Source organism: Hyperoodon ampullatus (assembly GCF_949752795.1).
Source record: "Hyperoodon ampullatus genome assembly, chromosome: 2".
In the NCBI taxonomy this organism is placed as follows: Eukaryota; Metazoa; Chordata; class Mammalia; order Artiodactyla; family Ziphiidae; genus Hyperoodon; species Hyperoodon ampullatus.
Window position 1 is genome coordinate 16,463,495 of NC_136915.1, and position 22,580 is coordinate 16,486,074.

Genomic DNA, 22,580 nt, shown 5'->3' on the forward strand with positions numbered 1-22,580 from the left:
GTCTGCATGCTCAGCTGCCCAGGAGCCTGGTCAAAGCCATGAATGATCAGTCTGAGGACACAGGCTACCCTGCCACAGTCTTCTAACACCTTTTAATTTGGATTTAAAAAGAGGATGGAGGAGGAACAAGAGGCAGACCGAGGCAAGGGCCAGTGTGGGAGCTCAGGAAATCAGTACACCCTGCCGAGAGCATTTGCCCTCACTGCCATCTGTACTGGAAAGGGCCAACAAGGAGACACTCCCAGGACTGACTGAAGATGCTCTTGGACTTGGTTCTGGCTGTTCAGGCTGTGCTCCACTCCTGCAGTCATTCCCCCGAGGCCGGGCCAGCCAAGGCATCCGGCATCAACCAGTCTAGAGTCCTCAGTCCCGTCTCCAGGAAGTTCAAGTGTGAGCCCGGTGCTCAAGAGAGACCAAATCAACATACACACTCACAGTCAATAGCAGAGGCTGCTCCTTCATTTTCAGCCAGAGGAGTGGGAAGACCAGTGTGTAAAGGCGGGGGTGGGGTGGGGGAATGCGGAGGACGAGGCGGGGGATGCAGCTGGCAGACAAGGGCGAGGCTGCAAGTATTGGGGAAAATTCAGACCACCCCCAGCAAGCCTTTGACGCGGTGTAGCCATGATGCCTCCCAAACGGCTTTTGAACTCAAAGACTGTGTTTAATAGGCAAAAAAAAAAAAAAAAAAAACCAACAAACCTGAGGAATGGACTTTAAAAGGGACCTCAGCATCCCGAAGGCTCTGGAGAGTTTTAGAAAGATTCGCCCCAGATCTTCTGAATTAAAGTGTCTGGGGTTGGAGCCTGGGAACCACCCTTTTAGAACCTCCTCCAGGGAATGCTAAGGGTCCCCAGGCTAAGAACTGCTGGGCTGGGTCATTTCAAGGTCCCTTCCAACACCTACGGTCTTTGATTCTCTTCAGCTCCCTCTCAGCAGACCAGGCCAGTGACTGGCCTTGGAACCTGCCCTGGGCCATGGGCTTCCTCCCCACCAACCCCACCTCTGCTTGTCAGGAGCCGCCTCTCAGTTGCAGCCTCAGGCTCAGCCTTCTCTGACGTTCTCTGCAGGAGCGACCTCTCTCTTCCCTGGGCTTCCCCAGCTCAGTACCCACCCCCCTCCAAGTTCTCACAGAAGAAACACTCCTATGTGGAGTAGAAAGAGCACAGGTTTTGGCATCAAGAACCCCATCTGCTACTGGGTGGCTCCTATTTCACCCAAGCCTCCATCTTCCCAAGGGGCTGTGGTGAAGAATCAGAAGAAGTAACGTTTTATTGAGAATGTTCTGACACCCGTAAAAATAGGGATAAATGCTCATTTTTATTTTAGGAACTACCCCTCTTGTTGTCATTTCTCTCTTCATTTGTTCCACAGACGTTTATGGAGCAGGGGCTTTGCTCCAGGGACTGGGAACACAAGAATGAAGATGTGCTCACGGCCCTAAAGGAGCCCCCGTGCAGTGAAGGAGGCCGATGGGTGCACAGAAAACTGTCATATCGCCAGATTAGCACAAGCATCTAAGCAGTGCCTGGCACACAGCAGGCACTCAGTAAGTGTTTGGGGGATTAATGAATACATTAAAGGATATTATGGAATCACAGATGGAGGATGGGGGAAGCTTCTGAAGGCTCGAGGGCCGGGTAGGAGAGAACCAGCCAGGGGAGGAGTGATGTCCCAGAACTGGCACACAGCTGGCCTCTTTGACAAGTTTGCGAGGCCCTTCAACACCGGCCTGTGACTCATTTATCCTGTGCTTCTCTGGGTACCTAGCAATGGGGCTGCCCCTGGTAGGTGCCAATGTTCCGCAAATGAAACTGTTAAAGATCCTGCTTTCAAAACAAAACAAATATTCAGCATCAAAGGCATAGAACTGACAGGTCATTTGGGTCACCCAAGCCCTACATCCAGTTCACAGTGGCACGTCTCCATGATGCCATTCCCAAGGAACTTGGCATGGTTTTCAAAGTCCTTGCAGTGCTCTGGGTAGAGCTGGCAAACACAAATTAATTCCGTCCATCTGCTTTGGTCCTCATCCACGTATTTCAGAGCACATCTCTCATTACCTTAATCAAGATAATACATTCTTAGCAGTGAGGGACCGTGAAGACAGGGAGGTTCCTGTTCTCTATAGGCTTCCCATTTTCACAAGAACAGAAGCCCAGTCTGTAGCGGAGACAGCCACCGGATAAGTAACCCAATACTTTAATGGGCCCTGCTGGGTCCCTTTCAGAGACCACATTTCTGAATGAAGACGCCCTGACTGGAGGCAGAGCCCTCACCCTGAGGACATGGGTGTGTGAATGCATCTGGGGTCCCTCTATGATCTCTGTCCTTAGATACATTCAGGAAGCGAGATAGTGCCTTGGGACCAGTGTGGTTTATACATTCCCTGTCTGAAGACAGAGGCTGGGCAATCTCTCAGGACCCCATTCAATTCTATGGCTCTGCAGCCCACCAGGGACTGGGTCTTTATTACGCGTAACTGGAGATTTGGCTAAAAGCAAGCACAGCTGCCAAGCTGTAAGCATGAACAGGCTCCTCCTGCAAAAGGCTCAAAACTGAGGTTCAAGTTCAACAATTGTCCTCTGACAGGGCCGGCTACCCAGCCCGAATGGGCCTGCGTTTCTGCACCATTTACACCTGGGGCCAGGTGGGCAAGCAAGGCACACAGACAGCCTGTCCGAGCTCCAGCACCTCTGGCACTTAGAGAATCAGTCTTCCCTCGTTTCGTGCATAGCCTGTGCCTAAGCTGACTCTACTCCAGGAGAGGGTGATTATACGAGTGGGTGTATTCAGAGGTTGCTGTGCAAAAGTCCGATGACATTTTCTCCGCCTGAAGGAGATCACGGAATTAGGAAATGTGCAGTTCAAACTTCATACAGAGTGATCTTGCTGCACCAACCTGCTCACCCCTTCCCTCCCCTCTTCCAACTATCGTTCAGTCTCTACCCTGTTAACCTGCCTTTACTTTCTTTTTTATTATTACCTGAAATGTTCTTACTTAGGGATTTGCTTGTTAGCTGTTTCCCCAACCCCAATAGGAAGTCCACGAGGTCTGAGACCTTGCCCGTCTGTACCCCTGGCACCCCCTGCCTGGCTGGTAAACTTGTATGGGATAAGTGAACGAAAGCCCCACTGCCCAAGAGCACGCCCCAGGTAGGCTGGGTTTGGGCCTCTTGAAAGTGGCAATCGAAAGGCCTATTATCCAAGAGGAAGTGGAATCTTCAGCCTCCTGGGGGTATCTTCTCTAAGCCAGGGCTGCTGATTGACCCTAGAACCTGGAGATAACCTGAAAGTTATTTAAGCTGCGGGAGCGAAATCAGCTCTTTGTGTAAGGAGGCCAGACCACCTGGGCTTAATCCCAGGCCTCCCACCTAGCGGCCAGGTCACCTGGGCCAAGTTATGGCACCTCTCTGTGCCTCAGCTGCCCAGTGTTTTTCATTAGGGCAGTTTGTGTGCTTAGCTCTCAGGGTTGTGAGAATTAAAAGGGTTAAACCACACCTAGAATTGAATGTGGCACATGGTCAACGCTCTTGTCAACAACTCTGCAAGGAGCACGGAGGGAGGTGCTCTGGCTTGTGCTCAAATGAGTCAGAGGAGCGTTCCGTCAGGGTTCCTGAGCAGAGGGCCACCAAGGGCTCTCTCTCACCCCCAGTATAGCCGCCTAGTCGGGATGCTAGTGCTCCTTCTCGGGTCCCTCCGTTTGGACCCTCTGGTTACTCCACAGCACCACCTGGTGTACTTCCTGGAAGAGCACCTCAGCCGTTCCAGGCCCGTCCACACCCCAGTGATGAAAGCCGGTGGACTCACAGGGCACTGACCAGAGATGGTGGGGCAAAGGCGCCACCTCTGCACCTAGCACTCGGTCACAGACATGAGTGAGTATCTACGGAACCCCTTGCTATGAAGTGTCTGTGGGCAGAGCTTTTTCCGAGGCAGTAGAAAGAAGAGGAAAAGGGGCTGCCTTGGACCCCAGGCATCCCACCCTCTGGTCTCACTCATCACAGTTGAGGACTCCCTTCCATGGCCGCCTGTGCGACCCGGGGCAAATATCTAGCTGAAGTGAGGAAGGGACAGGGGAATGGAACTAACTTCTTTTTAGTGCCACCTAAGACCCTCATAGGTAGATTCTCATTTAATCTTCAGGGTATTCCTCTGAGGCTGACATCATCCCCTCCCTTTTATAGACGAGGCAGCAGAGATTCAGCAAGGAAGCGTCACTGTGCCCAGCACACAGGTGACTCTGAAGCTCAGTGATTAGGGTGGGTCAGAGCGGGGCACAAGGGTGGGTGGACTTGGGGGGGAGGGGCACCAGCATCCAATCTGTGTAAGAAAAGCCCTGTGGGTGACTCCGAAATGCCTCTGTTCCCACCCTCAGCTGAGAATCCCTGCTAGAGTTCAGAGCACATTTCAGTTCTAGGTCCCCGTGCTTCTCTGTTTCATTATCACAAAAATGATGAGACGTTTTAATAGTATTTAATATCCCCTAATCTTCAGTTATACAATTTCCAGGTCTAGGACAATTTCTGCGGTAAATGTTTATCCTAAGTCTCCTAAGGAGGCTGAAACGGAGAGCATGTGACATTTCCCAAGGCCAGGCTACACTGGTCAGCAGTACCCAAGCCCCACGCAGAAGCTGGTGCTGGCGGGGTGGCTGGTAGGCAGGAGCTGGCCCTTGTATAACAGGAAACATCTTGACCTCCACCAGGCAGGAGGTTCCTGCTCACCAAGGAGTGTGTGAACCTCTGCTTGAGAAAGCCAGGGGAGGCCACATAGAGGCGGTGTCACCTTGCAGCTGAGTCTTGAATGATGAAGCAGGAGGTTGCCAGGCAGAGAAGGGGGTAGGGGACAGCCTTCCAGGCAGTGGGATGAGCATGGTGCCAGGAAAGTCCTGCCCTGCCGTGAATGATGAGTACAGAGTGCCGGGGGTGTGTCCTTCTGGGGGAGTGTTTGGTGGGGTGATTGTAGAGGACCCTGAAGTCCTTGCTAAGGACTGTGCCCTTGACCCTGTAGGCAAAGGGGAGCCTGCAGAGATTTCCAAAGAGGAGTGTATCATCAGAAGTTGGTTCTAGAAAGGCCTGTTGGTGACTGTGTGAAAGGTAAAGGAGGGTGAGACCGGAAGATAGGTTTGGAGGCCCTGAGCTAAGCCTCTTGCAGCATAAAGTACGTATAGCTCACTCCAAGCCACTGGACAATTGACAAGGTTCTTTATAGAGGACAGCGTGGAGATTCACTGTTTACAACCATGCTGGTGGGTCAGCATTGCTGTCTGAGCACAACCCAGACTGCCAAGGTGCTCGGAGGAGGGCTGGGCTGCTGGGGGATGGACCCTGGCCAGCGGCCCACCGCCCTGAAGGCTGGCCTTTCTCCAGCACTGTTGCTGCAGTCAGACTGGCCCTGACACACAAGCCTGGGGCAGCTGAGACCTTCTGCAGGGACCGTGGACAGCAGGCCTCCCTGCCCCCTGCCTCTCCTTCCCCAGTGTGCAAAAGGGACATGTCTCCTCCCCCAAAGATGATATCATGAATCGCCCAGGCAACAAATACCCTCAACGCTTGCTGTGTGCCAGGCTCTCAAGTTCAAGCTTTCTGTGGATTCTCTCTTTCAACCTCATGACAACAGCAGGGGTGGGCTCCAGAAGAATCAGGAAATGCCAACATGGCAGAAGAGTCCTTGCCGAGAAGGGAGGAACAGCTGAGAATCATCTGAACCCTGAAATCCCAAACTAGAGGCTCTTTGATACATAAAGTACATCATGCTGGAAATCTCTTCCTCCTCACCTCTCTTATCTCCCCACACATCCCACCAGAAATCAGGGCTTTATTTTTAAGGCCTCTGGTAAATGCTCTTTGTCTATCAAAATGTCTGCTGAATACTTATCACACTTTTTTTGTAAAGTGCTTCATTAATGGATGGGGTGGCCTTTCTTTGGGGATTTTCATTTCTGCCCAACCTGGGCAATGGCTCTGAGCTTTTTTTTTTTTACATCTTTATTGGAGTATAATTGCTTTACAATGGTGTGTTAGTTTCTGCTGTATAACAAAGTGAATCAGTTATACATATACACATGTTCCCATATCTCTTCCCTCTTGCGTCTCCCTCCCTCCCACCCTCCCTATCCCACCCCTCTAGGTGGTCACACAGCACAGAGCTGATCTCCCTGTGCTATGCAGCTGCTTCCCACTAGCTATCTATTTTATGTTTGGTAGTGTATATATGTCCATGCCACTCTCTCGCTTTGTCACAGCTTACCCTTCCCCCTCCCCATATCCTCAAGTCCATTCTCTAGTAGGTCTGTGTCTTTATTCCTATCTTACCCCTAGGTTCTTCATGACTTTTTTTCCCTTAAATTCCATATATATGTGTTAGCATATGGTATTTGTCTTTCTTTTTCTGACTTACTTCACTCTGTATGTGGCACATATATACAATGGAATATTACTCAGCCATAAAAAGAAACAAAATTGGGCTCTGAGCTTTGATGAGGTGGTCACTCTGCTTTTACAGTGTGCTCATTAGTTACACTTCTCATTTCCTGGTTTTAAAAAGATGCTATATTCCTACAGGCACACAATGAATTTCTTTGCCCCGAACGTTAACCCCTCGGTAACAAGGCCCTAGACAGGGCCTGGAAAGCGAACTGTTTCACCCGAGCACTTACTGCATGGAAAGTATTGGGGGAGGCCGGTGGGAGCTACAGCTGGTCCAGCTGGTTGGCGGTAAGTCCAAGCAGAATTCTACTGCAATTCACTTAGGAAGACAACTCAGCTGGCAAAGTTAACTAAGATCAGGATTCCAGACAACTGCATTGGCAAACTTCCTCATGTATCATCTGAAGAAAGGCTGAAGGACTAGCTGTTAGCAGGTGTTTTTCATGGGGGGAGGTTTATGTTGCTAGGTTGAGGATGACGGTTCTTTGTTCTTCTGTGAAAAGGCCAGCAGAAGGTCTGACCATCACTAGGGCCGTTTGCCCAGAGAGCTGCACCGAGCAGTGCCTGAGAAGGGGAGAGTCTTGGGGTTTGGTCAACACTTCCACATAAGTCGGAGGCCAAAGTGTGTCAGCGAGGGAAACAGCTTCAGGGCAAAGCTGCACCCGAGTGGGGACCAGAGAGCAGAGCCTCTGAAGCTCTTAGCAAACAGCAACTGTCACTTCCCTGGGAAACCACAGATGTTTAGGGGATGCAGTTTCACTCTGGTCTTGTTGAAGCAGAGTCAGGAACTACCTGGAAAAATGCCCGTCAGGGTTCTGTGGCTCTGGCCTACCAAGCAATGTGCTGGGAGCGGCCTCCATGAGTTACTAGTAAACCTAAAGAATTTCCTAGAATAAGGTCAAAAGAGATGGCAGACATATGCTTTCGTGAGTACAACTGCTTATCTGACCCGGCCTCAGCAGGAGACCACGCCGCACCCCGGCCCCCAGCACCCCCAGGCTTGACTGTCACATATGAGCTCAGCAAACATGCCCAGAGCCTTTTATTTATTTATTTTTTATTTTATTGGAGTATGGTTGATTTACAATGTTGTGTTAGTTTCAGGTATACAGCAAAGTGAATCAGTTATACATATACATATATCCACTCTTTTTTTTCTTTAGATTCTTTTCGCATATAGGCCATTACGGAGTATTGTGTAGAGTTCCCTGTGCTATACAGCAGGTTCTTATTAGTTATTTATTTTATATATAGTAGTGTGTATATGTCAATCCCAGTCTCCCAATTTATCCCTCCCCCGCTTATCCCCTGGTAACCATAAGTTTGTTTTCTACATCTGTGACTACTGTTTTGTAAATAAGTTCATTTGTACCCTTTTTTTAGATTCCACATATAAGTGATATCATAGGACATTTGTCTTTCTGTGTCTGACTTACTTCACTCAGTATGACAATCTCTAAGTCCATCTATGTTGCTGCAAATGGCCATCATGAAAAAAATCTACAAACAATAAATGCTGGAGAGGATGAGAAAAGGGAACCCTCTTGCAGTGTTGGTGGGAATGTAAATTGGTACAGCCACTATGGAGAATAGTATGGAATTTTCTTACAAAACAAAAAATAGAAACACCAAATAACCCAGCAATCCCACTCCTGGGCATATACCCAAAGAAAAACCATAATTTGAAAAGATTAGTTCACCCCAATATTCACTGCAGCACTATTTACAATAGCCAGGACAAGGAAGCAACCTAAATGTCCATCAACAGAGGAATGGATAAAGAAGATGTGGTACATATATACAATGGAATATTATTCAGCCATAAAAAAGAACAACATAATGCCATTTGCCTGCAGCATTTTTGAGCCTGTTTCCTTCTCTACAAAGCGGAGATGTTAACACCTGCCCTGCCCACTTTCCAAAACTGTTCTGAGGATCCAAAGAGAGAGAATAAGTATGGAAGCACGTTGTAACCTGTAAAAGCCTGTACCCGTGCCATGTGAGGAGGTTAAAGGTCACAGAGGTTAAAGGTCACCTGAACCTCTGGGTATGAGCCCCAAAGGGCTCATGGGACTTGATTTCACCCCCAAGTGGATCTGAACCCCGGAATCTCCTGTCCTGCTTGACCAAATCCCTGCCAGGACAGTTCTTAATGCTTGGATGCTGATCTTAATTTCTGAGTTCCCCAAATATTCATCTGAAACTGGCAAATCTTTACAAGGGTGAGCATGAGCGCTCAAAAACAAATGAGAAAGCATCTACTACACCTGTGCCGGAAAACATCCAGTGTCCTCAGAAGGTGAGAGTACAATACAGGCGCCCTGTCCGCACCTGGTTCATAAAGCAGGATGTAGCACTCGTTCTCGTGATCATCCTCCAGGAGGTCAAGGTTAGAAGGGACCTGAGCCACTTGCTTTTGGCAGGGAGGTAGAAGCCAAGGCCAGATGTCTCTGAAACCAAGGGGAGTTGCAGGGCAACCAGGTGGTCATCTGCCCAAAGATAGAAAGCAAACCTTTACCTAGATTCTGCTTCCAGAAGGGATTGGCACTTTGCTCTTGTAAAACTATTTCCTGGCTGGGAGCTGACCTACATAGCTGTCCCTGCCCACACTGGTAATTGTGTACCACGGGGTGCCTGTTCTTTGGCCACCGTCCTTTCTCTGGTTTTCAGCCTGTTAATTGGTTTCCAGTGGTTCTGTTGCACCAACTGTGCAGAATCCCGCCCTGGAACCTGTCCGCTGGCCTCCCTGAGGTGCCCAGGGGAACAGATGGCCCCGAAGGCATCACCGTGACCCCAAAGAGGCGGCCTCCTGTGACAACCATCTTTGAAGAAGCGGTCATTTGACTGCTCTTGAAACATATCTGTGACCACAGGAAAACGGAGAAGGGAGGCTACCGGGGGGATAAGGCGGGAAGGCAGGCAGGGTAACCTGATAGAGAGGGGCTCTCTTTTCTCTTTTTCTTAAGACCAAAGAATCGTCAAAGCAGAAAAGAATTGAGAGGGCAGAGTGGGGAGCTGGTGTGAATGATGCCCCACTTAAGGAGAGGCAGGGAAGCTCTGCTCGCTTGGTTGGGAAGCCAAAGACTCCACAGTAGAAGGAGGCTCACAAATCAAAGTGCCCTTAGATGGTCACAGGGGAGGACTCCGTGAGGAGTCTGGATCAGAGACGGAGAAGTGCCTTAGCCGGTTAGTGGAAGCATCTGGACCGGCTCCTCAGACTTCCTGACTCCCAAGCCAATGGTCCTTCCATTCATTAGACAAATGCCATTATGCCTTCCCCTCTCAAGCCATTTGCAGGTTTTTATCTGTTTTATTCACAGCTATATCCGAGTGCCTTGGAAAGTGTCTGGCACATAGAAAGAAGTCAATAAATATCTTTGGAATAAATGAATGCCCTATTTAGGTACCTTTTCCTCATAAAGCCTAATGGATTGAGTGTATATTCTGGCTGTGTTAGACCTGTACGTGCATTACATAGGGAGTTTCTGTACATGTTAATCACAGTTCAGGTTCAATAACTTGGGGAGGGAGGCTGTTAGGACGATCTGGGGGGCTGCTCGTCACAGCGTGGATTATGTCACGGGGGTTACGGGACTGCGGGGAAGGAGGGCATAGGAGACTGTGAGCTGCTCTAAGGTCTTTTAGTTAAAGGCATTTGGTGAGGAAAGGAGAAGAGCCGGCCAGTGTGGAACAACTAGGGGATCAAGATCGAAGCCAGGAGGTGGGGGGGATGAGGCCCTGGCCTGTGCTGCTGGGGAGGGACCACTCAGCTCAGGAACACTGAGGAATGAGCTGAGAGCCCTGCCAGAATCCAGAGCAAAGGGCTTGTCAGAGACTTTCTTCTGAGAGATGATTACAGAGGCCTGGGGACATATTGGCTTTTATGACCTGCTGCTGGCTATCGTGGGGATTCGTGTGGTGCCAGGTCTCCGGTTAGAAAGGTGCCCTGATTATAACGGTGTCCCTGTGGGAAATATCTACATCACAAAAATACTCTTTATAGCCCCTTTCCCAGGGATGCGTTGGGCTGAAAAGCGGGACTGTCTAGGCTTCTACATCTCAGCAGACTCCTGGACACGGCCACAAAGCCCAGGTTTAACCACACGCTTTGGAGGAGGATGACTTTTGGGGAGCAGGACAGTGAGGCTGGGGAGGAGACGTGAGGCAGATGGAGGCAGGACCTTGCTTGCGGCTGGGCTTTCTGCTCGGGGGCTGCAGTACAGGTTTTCTGCAGGCTGCAGTACAGCCTCAGCCAGCAGCTCTGTCATCTACTGAACTTAGGATGTTTTCACCCGGAGTAAACCAGGCCATGTGATGCTGCACTGTGACTCAGCCAGGGCCCTGGGCACTGAAGGTTTTATCAATCTTGGCCAGGTCAGGACATTCCAGTCCACAAAAGTCCCTAAGTCAGATTCCCTGGGTTAGAAAAACAAATGAAAATTTCCCCTTCCTCTAATCAGCTTTAAAGACATTAAATGAAAGGAAGGAGCACCAAGGTTAATAGCACGCCCTCCATACTCACATTGACAGCTTAAGACGCTGCCAGTGACCTTGGATTTAAAGCAAGATGGGATCATCCTTCCTGCTGAAATGATGGTCTAGGAGTCAAGGGAAGGCCCAGACTCTGAAGAAAGAGAATGCAACCAAGAAATTCTTTGACTATTTTAGGGTATCCACGAGAAACTAGACTTAAGATTTCTCCCAAAGCACAGCCATATGTTTCAAGTCAACATTTAGGATTTTATTTCGAGGGAATGAAGTTAGGCAACGGCTTTCACCTTTCCCTCCACCCCTCAAACTGACACTGAATAATGCAGCGTGCGTTTCCCTCTCCACGATCTACCCAGTCTGGTTGCCTTTTGGCTGTAGACTGGCTGAGGAGCCCACGTGCTGCGCAATTCCTGACAGCAGTCTCCAGAATGCAAGAAACAGGGGTGCCACACCCCCTCCCACTCGCATCCCTCCTCCGGGATCTGGGGACCTGGAAGGACCAGGAAGCACCTGGGGACCACCACGAAGGTGCAAAAAATGCTCCAAAAAAAGGAAAAAGGGCTGGGGAAGCCTGGGGCTGGCAGCCCACACGCTCTTTCTCTTCTCTCCCCTCCGGGCACAGGTGACCTGTGGCACCTTCTGCTCAGTAACCCAGTGCAATGGATGTGGTCTGATCGTGTGCTGAGTCTCACGGCAGCTCTGTGGGGGAGGGGAGCAAGGCAGACAACTGGATTTGCTCCGGCCTTGCACCCATCACGGGCAGTCCAGCCGAGACATGCTACAGGACAGTACATCAGTGAGCCTTCTCTTCAGACACTGGTCCCCGCATGTGTTCACCTCCACCTCGGAAGAGGTCTGAAATGGTCAACAGAAACGAGAAGCTCTCTTATCTTCTGGTTTCTTTACTGCAGGATAGTGCAAAGAATGCTGAACCAAAGCTCCAATGATGAGGTTCTGTAGTGTTGATGCAGCCACTAGCCGGCTGTGTGACATTCGGGAAATCCATTTCCTTCTCTGGTTCTCAAGCACCTTTGGTATCAAATGGGGGCCGCTGATTCTTTGGTCTGCTTCAAGGATGCTCTGCTAATTTAAAAAAAAGCAATGGGGGATTTTGTTTCTCCACTAGATGGCGCCGTGCCTCCAACTGCCGCTGGCCGGGACCTGCGGCAATCCGGCGGGTGTCTGTTCGGCGGTTCCAGTTGGCCCAGCGCGGCAAAGGCGAGGGTGCAGGCCGCTCTTCCAGAACCAGACGGAGATGGAGAGATCTGGCTCCGCAGGTTGAATCAGAGCAGAACAGGGAATGGTCAGGAGCTTACATTTCAAAAAGCGACGTGGTGTAAACGGTGAAGCTCAGGCTAAGGTTGGACAGGCCAGGCAGGCTCCCGGAGGCTGCACTGTGAACCTCACAGCATTGCCTGTGTTGCCACACGTACCCTGTTTTCACCAGGACAAGACACCAGAGGATTCTGGCGCGGGCTCTGTGCTAGATCTCCATTTGCGGCTGAGCTTTCTAGAATGTCAGCCTCGCAGATCAAAGGCTCAGAAGTGTTAGGAAGAACCTTAGGCCAAGTACCCTCTGCCGCAGAAGTCCTGCCATGGAGTCCCCGAGTGGTGGCGGTCCAGGTCACCTGTGACCGGCACGTTTCCTCATGTCCGTTCAAGTCAAAGATGACAAGACTGACATTTCTTTTTTCAGCTACAATCTCGACATTATTTTTTTTAAGACAAGGTCAAATCGTGCGTCAACAAGTATCCCAGAATAACCAGGTTTTAAAATGCAGTCAGTAAATCCTTCTCTGAATACTTGAAACAATATTGTACAGTATAAGTAAAAATACTTATAGTCTTCTGTGGGAAGAAAACTGTATAAATGCATCTAAAGCTGTGTTAAATATTGTATATATATGTGAGCAAATATTACAGTATAAGGAACGAATCAAAAGACGGTTTGGTTTGTGGCATTTGTGTGTTATGGGGGAATTTTTCTTTCTTACATTTAGAATGTTCTTAGTTTTGCTCTGATGTTTGAAAAATATCAATAGCAGATCCCTAATTAGACCCGGATCTACTGACTTCTAAAAAACTTCCTGTATTTCCCTAAAAATGTGTTTCTGTTTTAAAACACCTTTCAAGTTCTCTGCCCAAAGGTCAGAATTTCCATTAAGTGTGACTGTTCCTGGGACTTCCCTGGTGGTCTAGTGGTTAAGACTCCATGCTCCCAATGCAGGGGGCCCGGGGTCGCTCCCTGGTCAGGGAACTAGATCCTGCATGCTGCAACTAAAAAAGCCCGCTTGTCGCGACTCAAGGATCCCGCGTGCCACAACTAAAAGATCCTGCATGCTGCAACTAAAGGTCTCACATGCCACAACTAAAGAATCCCACATGGGCAGCGAAGATCCTGCATGCTGCAACTAACACCCAGCACAGCCAAATGAAAAAAAATAACCAACTCTCTTCACCATGCATATTACCTTCTGGATGCTGGACAGATATATAGGTATTTCTGTATAGTCGTAACCACAGAATACATGCTATTTTGCAGAATACCCCTTTTTAAAGACTTGCCCAAATGTGTCCAATATCTGGCTGACATTATTTCCAAAATGCCAAAAGTCTCAATACCTAACCCGAAGATCCTTCAGAATGATAATCACTCAAAGCTAAAATGATACTGGAGAATTCCATTACCTATCATGGCCTATTTAGTCCTTAGAAACTAATACCTGTGGGTTCTGATTAGTAGAAAAGGACTCTCAGATATCCACATATGTGATTTAGTGATCCCGTAGATGGATCTTGGAGTTAATTACCCTTTCCTCTGCACTCCCCTGGGTATCTCTATTTAGCACTTTTGAAGTTCTAATTCCCTTAGTTTATTGTTTATGTATCTGTGTGTGATAGAGCTGGGGCAGTGTGTCTCTTTCTCTTTCTCTGCTGGCCCATTGCTGAGCAGAGCACCTCACCGTCCACAGCTGAACGAGTGAGAGATTCCTAGGAGCGCATCTTCTTTTGTCAGAGACAATGGTCAGCGGTCTATGGCAGAAATTGGGCTTCTGAGAGAGGTAAGGGATAAAAAGGAGCCATCCTTCAACTCCCAGTGGGAGGGGAGGATTAGAAATAGTTCTCAAGTACCAAGATTCTGCCTTCCATCTCCCACTGGGGAGGAATGTCACCAACCACCAGAGTCACACACCTTTATTTGCACCACTGATTGTCCCAGTCTTTCTACAGACTCAGTGATATCCTTCGCTCGTCTATGCAAATCTAGAGAATCCTAAACAGTTCCTTTGCTCGGGGTCGTGCTGCCTGCTCACTGGCCCATACCTCAGGCTGTCTGAGGCTACCTGAGAAAGGGCAGGAGTGCTATCTATCAACTCCTGGCAGGAAAGAGGCAGGGGAGTCACTTCAACACCAAATATATTGCTGGCTTCACAAAGAGGTTCAGAAATCACTTTACAGCACAGTGTTTTTGCTCTAACTACACGGAGAACAAGTCAGGATCAGTGCTAATGTTTAATTAAAACAAATACAAAATAAACTACTGTTGTGTCCTTACATTTTGCTCAGAGCAGCCTTGCAGTTTCCAGTAATGAGACATGGCAGGCCAGTAATTAAAATATAGACTTTGCTTTCATGCCATTACAGAGTAAGAATGGGCATGACTTGCTAAAATACTTCCATATGATGGTAATTACTTGATACTTCTCTGCAAGGTTATATTAAAGCATTCCTTGCAGCCCCACATGCCGCAACAAAAGAAACACCTTTTAATAAAGCTCTATCACATAGTCATATATTTATACTCTGCCTTGACTCAGAAAGTATTTGTGGTAGCCAATAACAACAATGATAATAGAAAAAAAAGAGCTGTCTCATGTGAGGAGCTATTACATGTCAGACATAGCATGCCAGGTGTTTTATTTACATTGCCTATAATTTTACAGAAACCCCTCCAGGAGAGATATCCTTAGGGAGGCAATAGGCATAGAGGTGAAGAACTCAGGCCCTGGAGTCAGACTATTTGGTGTTAAATCCTGGCTCCATCACTTACTAGCTGTGATACTTTGGCAAGTAGCCTAACCTCTCTGTGGCTCAGTGTACATCTGTACAATGGAGATATTAGTAACTACTTCATAAGGCTTAAGGCTAAATGCGATCAGAGTGTAAAGCATTTATAAAAGCGCCTGACACACAGGAAGGGCTCAATTAATGGCAGTAAGCTGGCAGAAACATTTACTGCACACTCAGTGGCCCATATTTTCTCCTAAATATCCAATCCCCTTGCAGGTAGACAAAGCCATATGGCTAGTTTGAGTCAATGAAATATGAGAGGAAGTGACATGTCATTTCCAGAACAACATTTAAGAGACAGAGCATGACCTTTTAGCTCTCACTTCCCCAACTCGTGACCCTAGAGGCCACCTGTTAGAGGGTGGCAACACTGGATGGACAGCACCTGCATTCCAGAGTCACCAGATTGAGTTGGGACCTGGTAATGCACATCAGATTTTACATGAGCAAAAACTCAATTTTTGCTGTACTAAACTACTGATATTTCCAGACTTACTTGTTACTGCAGCATAGCATACCCTATCCTGACTAACCTAGCACTATTATGTTATTCTGATTACCTTCTTTTTACACTTTGAAGAAACTGAGGGTCAACTAGCCAAAGAGAGAACCCCCATTCAAACCCAGGTACCTATTAAACTCCAAAAGTTGCATCTTCACGTGAATATTTGTCTTTTCTGGAATTTCCTCAAACTCCTGGATGCATGAAAAAAGTTCATCTTCAGTTAAGCACTGATAAAAAACACCAGAGATGGTAACTGTTGGGGAATATGTGTATTTGCCTTTTCTGAATCTGGACTGTGACCACCTTTTAAAACTACATCAGAAAACTGAGATGGAGAGAAGCTTAGAATTCTGTTATCACTCTAAGGGGAGCATAACCTTAATCTCAAATATAAGAGTTACCATAGATAAGCCAGTGTTCTGGAGACACCAGTGGCAGGAGACTGGAGGGCCACCGAGGAGGAGCTGTGATAGTCTGACTGTTACAAGGGGATGAGAAGAGCCCCAGAGACAGTGACCCAGTGGGGAATCCAGGAGTCAGGCCTACTTTCTCCAGCTGCCAGTAGCCTTCCTACTTGTCCTATCTCCAGTCTACTTCTGTAATCATTCAGCGTCCCTCCTTTTTCTTTTGAAGGTTTTCAGCAGGAATAATGTTATATATTAAAGCAAAAATCTCCTTTGGAAGATCCTCCATACTGAACAAGTAGGCACGGGAACGCTCTTTCCAAATACTAGGCTAACTCAGTGTTTCCCCTCAGTTTCCTCTTTGCGAGGTAGTGGAGAACATGCTATTTCTACGGTTCCTGCCAATCCTAAATGTCTGTGTGTGTATGAATGAAGAACCGTGGCAATATGTCCTTATGTGGGCCCAAATTTCACAGCTTAAAAACATCAGTAGAAGCAAAATACAGTGTTCATTCTGTGCCTTTTTTTTTTCCCATCCACAAAATTATTACAATTCCTATCGCCTACCACACAGGGATGGCATGAAAATGAGCTCGGGTGCTACAATACACCTTAAAAGTCTCCCATGAAATGTTATCTCAGTACTAAACATTAATATCCAGCTGATTCCTCTTCTTACCAATTTCTAATTTAAAGGTTTTACCAGGATCACCTCCCTGGATCTATGAGGTTTTGCCTTTACTTTTGCTAAGTAACATTTCTATCTAAATTGAAGTTATTAGTATGTACTGTGAAAAATTGGAAAATATGGGAAAATATAAAGAATAAAATAAAAATCACTTATATCCCACTCACAAGGAACAACTTTGGTACAATTATCCACTTGGACCATTTCCTTTCAGTCTTCATCTATATATCTTCTCAAATTTAAGTCAAGATCAGGCTCAACATACAATTTTTATGTCCTGCATTAACTATATCATAAACATTTTCCTATGTCTTCCATTAAAAACTTTCCATAGGGACTTCCCTGGTGGCGCAGTCGTTAAGAATCCACCTGCCAATGCAGGGAACGTGGGTTTGAGCCCTGGCCTGGGAAGATCCCACATGATGTGGAACAGCGAAGCCTGTGTGCCACAACTACTGAGCTCGCGTGCCACAACTACTGAAGCCTGTGCGCCTAGAGCCCATGCTCCATAACAAGAGAAGCCACTGCAATGAGAAGCCCACGCACCGCAATGTAGAGTAGCCCCCGCTCACTGCAACTAAAGAAAGCCCGCGTGCAGCAACGAAGACCCAACGCAGCCAAAAGTAAATAAATAAATTTATTTTTTAAAAAAAGAATTTCCTCATTATCTAAAAAAAACAAACAACAAACAACTTTCCCTAAAGGCCCCTGGGAATGGGTCTATAAAACTCCCTCTTACGGTGTCTCTTCAACCACATCCTCATTGCTGGGCATCTCAGGTGTTTCCAATGTTTTCCTACGATGAGTGATGCTGAGATGAATTTCTTCAGCTTCTTTTGGGTGTTCCTAATGATTTCCTTGGGGTATACTCTTAGGTACAACTAGTTTGTACTAAAACAGATTCCAGCAAATACCCAATACTGCAAGAAGAGTCAAGAGAATCCAGTCGTTGGATTCGATGTTACAAATGGCCCACTCAAGGCCTTCAGGAGGAGCCTGTGAATAGAGGAGTGATGGATTCCGGTATAAAGATACAAAGAAAGAGTAACCCTTCAGGTCTCTCTTAAACTAGAGTTAAGATACTGTTATATGGTACCTCTTAACCAGAGAGCTATTAAATTAAAATCAGACATTAGTGTAAAGACTATACTATTTCTATTCAAGGGAAAGAATCTGGCCACCCACATCTTGCTTGTAATTCAACAGGCTCTCTAACAACCACATATTGCCTACAGACACTAGCTGACAGACACAAAGAGCTTTGAAAGTATAACCTTTGTGTGTCCTCCATCTGAGAGCCGAGCTCTGGGAAGCTCAGCTCTCGCCTAACCAGTTGCCAGGGATACCCTGAGTAGCTGCAGAAGCGGGACTCAAGTAGTCCAAGTGTCCCCACTGGTTAAACACTTTATCTTTTTATTTTGACAGATTAATTCATATTTTTCAAACACAAAACAGGCAAAACACGAAAAGCAATCTGGGCTTCATTCTTTGTATGCATTCAGTTACAAGTAACTATTTATCCTGCAAGAATCTATCTTTAAAAGAGACGTTCCATCAATAAGCACTGCAGTGGTGAAGTAAATGACAACAGTAATTAGAGCAGCAAACCTTTTATTGCACCAGGCCCTCGCTTCCGTGAAAATGGTGAGTAGATGGATCAATCATAACCGATCATAACTGTTTCAGATGGGCAACCAGGATTAAGGCAGGTAAAACTAATGATTTTACCTGAAAAAAAATGTGGTTTATTAACAACAACTGTTCCTTAGGTGACTCCATGGGCCAAGCACTCGGCTGGGGGCTTTACAAACACTTTCCCAGTCCTCACCACTACCTTCCTGGGGAGGCGCCATTGAAGCCGAATCCAGCCTCTGTACCCTGACACCAAATTAACTCTCGGAGACAGAGTTTTGGGTGAAGTAGAAAAGAATAGCTTTATCGCTTGGCCAGGCAAAGGGGGCCATAGTGGGCTAATGTCCTCAAAACCGTGAGTCCCAACTTGGAGAGGGTAGTGAGAAGTTTTATAGTAATGGTTCAAAGAGGGCCTGATCAGCTTTTGGACATTCTTCTGATTGGTTGGTGGTGACGTAAGTGGGAGTCAGCATCATCAACCCTCTGGTTCCAACCGGTCTGGGGTCCACGTGCTTGTGGTCAGCAGGCCATGGTTAACCGTTAACTTCTCCCACCTGGTGGGGGTTTCAGTATCTGCAAAACAGCTCAAAGATACTGTTATGTGTATCCATTGATGGGGAACCAGGACCCTGCCCCAAGGCTGCACTTTTGTTTCTCTAGACTGGTTGTTTCTCCCTTGTCTCACATCCCCTCCCTTTCCTAATTAACAACTGCTTGAATCTGCCCATTGGAACTCAGGGAAGGTCATGGAGGCTGAATGAAGCCTATTTCCTGTAATCAAAGAAAGGGGGGACACAGAAAGGCTTTTGTGCCCAGGAGCTCCACAGGGCCCTGCTCGGTATCATTATCAGTCCCATTCTACAGATGAGGAAACTGAGGCCCACAGAGGTGAAGGGACAGATTGCACACTGGTAAGCAGTAAAGCTGGGGTTTGAACATGGGATTAAGTCCTGAGCTTTTGTTCTTTCTTTCCACTGCCTTTACTTCCCAACAAAATTGGTAGGTTGGCAATAATTCTTAGCCCAAAGCTGGGAGGAGGCAGAGTGTGAGAAGTGCGCTCTAAGGGGAAAAAACTGACCCAGGTAAGTGATAAATGGGAGAGAGAGGTGAACAGCCAGGTTCTCAGACCCTTCAGCCTAGTCCTCCTAAATTGGGGGTGGGGCTGGGTCACAGCACTGCCACCACTAACAGTGAGAGACAAGTGTTTGCAGCTTTTATACTCAAGGATGCCTCCTGAGAGCCGTTCTTCAACTGGTCTTCCAAAAAAGAACCGTTACTCTGTCTCCAAGGAAGAGAGTCCAATTTTACATGTTCTCCAAGGAATTTCCTAACCCTTGTCCACACACAGAAAGCACCAGAGCCTTTATATTGGAACTATATTTGGGCCAAAGCCTGTAGGAGGAGATTAAAAACAAACAAACAAAGCATTTCCATTAGCAAATGTGAGAAGAGGCCCTTTTTTGGAAGGTAAGCATTCAAAGTGACAGGAAATCTGTGAAGGAGCCAGAACCATGACAGGTGGTGAGGACAAGTAGGAGAGGCAGTCACACTTCTACTCACGAAAAATGACTCCAAAGAAAGTCACTTTACGCCTGGGCCTAGTGGGTGATACTGTGATAGCACCATTTAAACCAGCTAGAGTCGCCTACAGCTGGCAAACGAGGGAGATTTGCCTCCAAAATTTACATATGTATTCAGTGCTGTTAACTCTTGAGCACCCAAGAAAGGATCCTAAGAACACTGGACTGGAAATCAGGATTCTGGATTCGAGAACCAGCTCTGCTGGTAACAAGCTAGAGCTTATCCTCACCTTTATGTACAAGAAGAAAGGACTGTAGACTGTCTGAGGACCCTTTCAAGTTTAATTCAATGTAATTGAATCCAACTGGGCAAACATTTATTCCACACCCACACTGGGCCAGGCATTATCCTGGCTTGGAGGTGTAAAGTCTTGGCCTCTGCCCTAGAGAAACTCAAAGTCTGCCAGGAGGGGAGTGTGTATAAACAAATAATCCAAGTAGTCTGGGATACGGGTGCGGCAAAAAGCAGCACAGGAGAGGCAGGATCAGCTCTTTTATTTTTCTTATCTGCATATAGCTGCTTTACAAGGTTGTGTTAGTTTCCGCTGTACAGTGAAGTGAATCAGCTATACATATACATATATTCCCTCCCCCTTGGACCTCCCTGCCATCCCACTACCCCCACCCCACCCCCACCCCCGTCTAGGTCATCACAGAGCACCGAGCTGAGCTCCCTGTGCTGTACAGCAGGTTCCCCCATCTATTTTACACAGGGGAGCGTATATATGTCAGTCCTAATCTCCCAATTCGTCCCACTCTCCCCTTCCCCCCGCATCCACATGTCCGTTCTCTACGTCTGCGTCTCTATTCCTGCCCTGCACATAGGTTCATCTGTACCATTTTTCTAGATTCCACATATATGCGTTAATTGGGGGCCTAGGAAGGTTCATGAAGTTAATGACGTCTAAGCTGGGTTTCAAAGGATTAAGAGGCACTTATTGAAAGAGGGGAGAAGGCGAGGTTTCTGGTAATCGGCTCCTAGATACCTTCTAACCTGGAGTAAAGCGGAGGTCAGATTTCTGTAAGCTCTGGGGAGCAATTGGTTGGTTCTCGGGTGATGCGGTGCTCAGCCTCAGGAGAGTCCAAGATGCTGCTGCTGGGAGTGGCCCTAAGCTCACTGGGCCAAGTGGGTATCTTCTAGGGCAGGGCTGTTCCAACAGTCTTCCTCAGAGCCTTGGGGTTCAGAGGTGGGGGGGGACGTGACAAGAGGAAGGCTGAGTGAGCAGGGCCTCAAGCCCAGCCTCCACATTTCCAGGGGTCACTTATGTAAGATTTCACTTTCAGGGGTTCTGCTGCTTAAATGCTTTTGGAAACCAGTGCTCTCAGGCCTGAGTGGCTATCAGTCCACAGTGATTTCCTTGTAGAAAACCTTGAACACAAAAGCCATCGCAACAAGGTCCACTCTGGGTCTCTCCCCCGTCTCTGGCAGCTTCTTCTTAGTTGTCTTGGCAGATTCCTGACTCCTCCTTTTCTAAGAGACCATTAAATGGTGGAATTCCTCTGGGCTCCGCTTCAGTTTGAGCTTCCTCTGGGAGGAGGGACTTGCCACCCCACAAGGGAACTTCACGGAACTCCACAAATTTGTCTACTGTTGGCCGAGGATGCCCACTTCTCCAGCTCACCCAGGCTCCAAACCCACCAATCCCAATGCCCTTCTCAACATCACCATTCGATGCCTCAGACTAAATATGGCTAAGACTTGCGTTATAATTGCCCCATCCGCAGCCCCGGTTCTACTCTCTCTCCCCAACTCCTAACCTCAGTAAATAGCCCCACTAGAAATCCAGTGCTCAAGCATTCCTTCAGGAATCATTCTTGATTACCCCTTCTTCCTCACTCCCAACGTCCAATTAACCAGCAATTCTTGTTCATTCCATCTTCTAAAGGTCTCTCAAGTGTACTCACCTCTCGCATCCCCCCACTGTCAGCATCCTAGTTCAGGCCACCACTGACTTTCATTTGGAACACCGTAGAAACCCCGATGATACCCTTGCTTCCCATCTGGACTCCGTATGTTCAGTTCCCCTCACAGCTGCTGGGATATTTCAAGAATACAATCTGATCATAAGAATCCCCTGCTTAAGACGTTTTAATGTCTTCCTTCCAGTCCCTTCCAGTCCCAAATCCTTCGTGTGACTTAAAAGGCTGTGAACGACTGGGCACTGCTCCAGCCCCAACTCGTGAAATCCTTCCTTTCCTCTCTCTGCTCCAGCATGCGGGACTTTTCTTGGGTCCTAGGACGAAACCTGCTCTCTCTCTCTCTCTCCCTCCCACTTCCCGTGTGCTATTCCTGCAACGGGCACTCTGTTCTGGCCCCTCTGCCCAGCCCTCTCCTACCTGACCTTCGCATCTCAGCTTAAACTTCCTTCCTCAGCGAAGTCTGCAGGATCCATATAGGGCTTGCCTAGAGTGCTCAGAATCTATCTTTTGCAGCACTTTACACACTATATTTACAATCATTTGTTTATCGTCTGTCTTCCAAAGAGTCATGTTTCCTTCAGTGCTCTATAACCTGTACTCAGCATGGTGCCTGGCACATAGTAGGTGCTCAATATATATTTTGAAAAAATCTTTTGTTAAACCACTTGTATTGATAGATCTCCTCCTCCTTCAGTGTAAGCACACCCTGCCCTCAGAGCCCCACTCCCCATCCTCTAGCTGTCTCCTCTCCCTTAGTTCATGGTCTGCTTCCCATCATCAGACCCTTCTGTCCTATTTGCAAACCTGGCTTCACAGGATCCCTCACACATTGTGTGAGATGACTGCAACCTGGAAACCAAC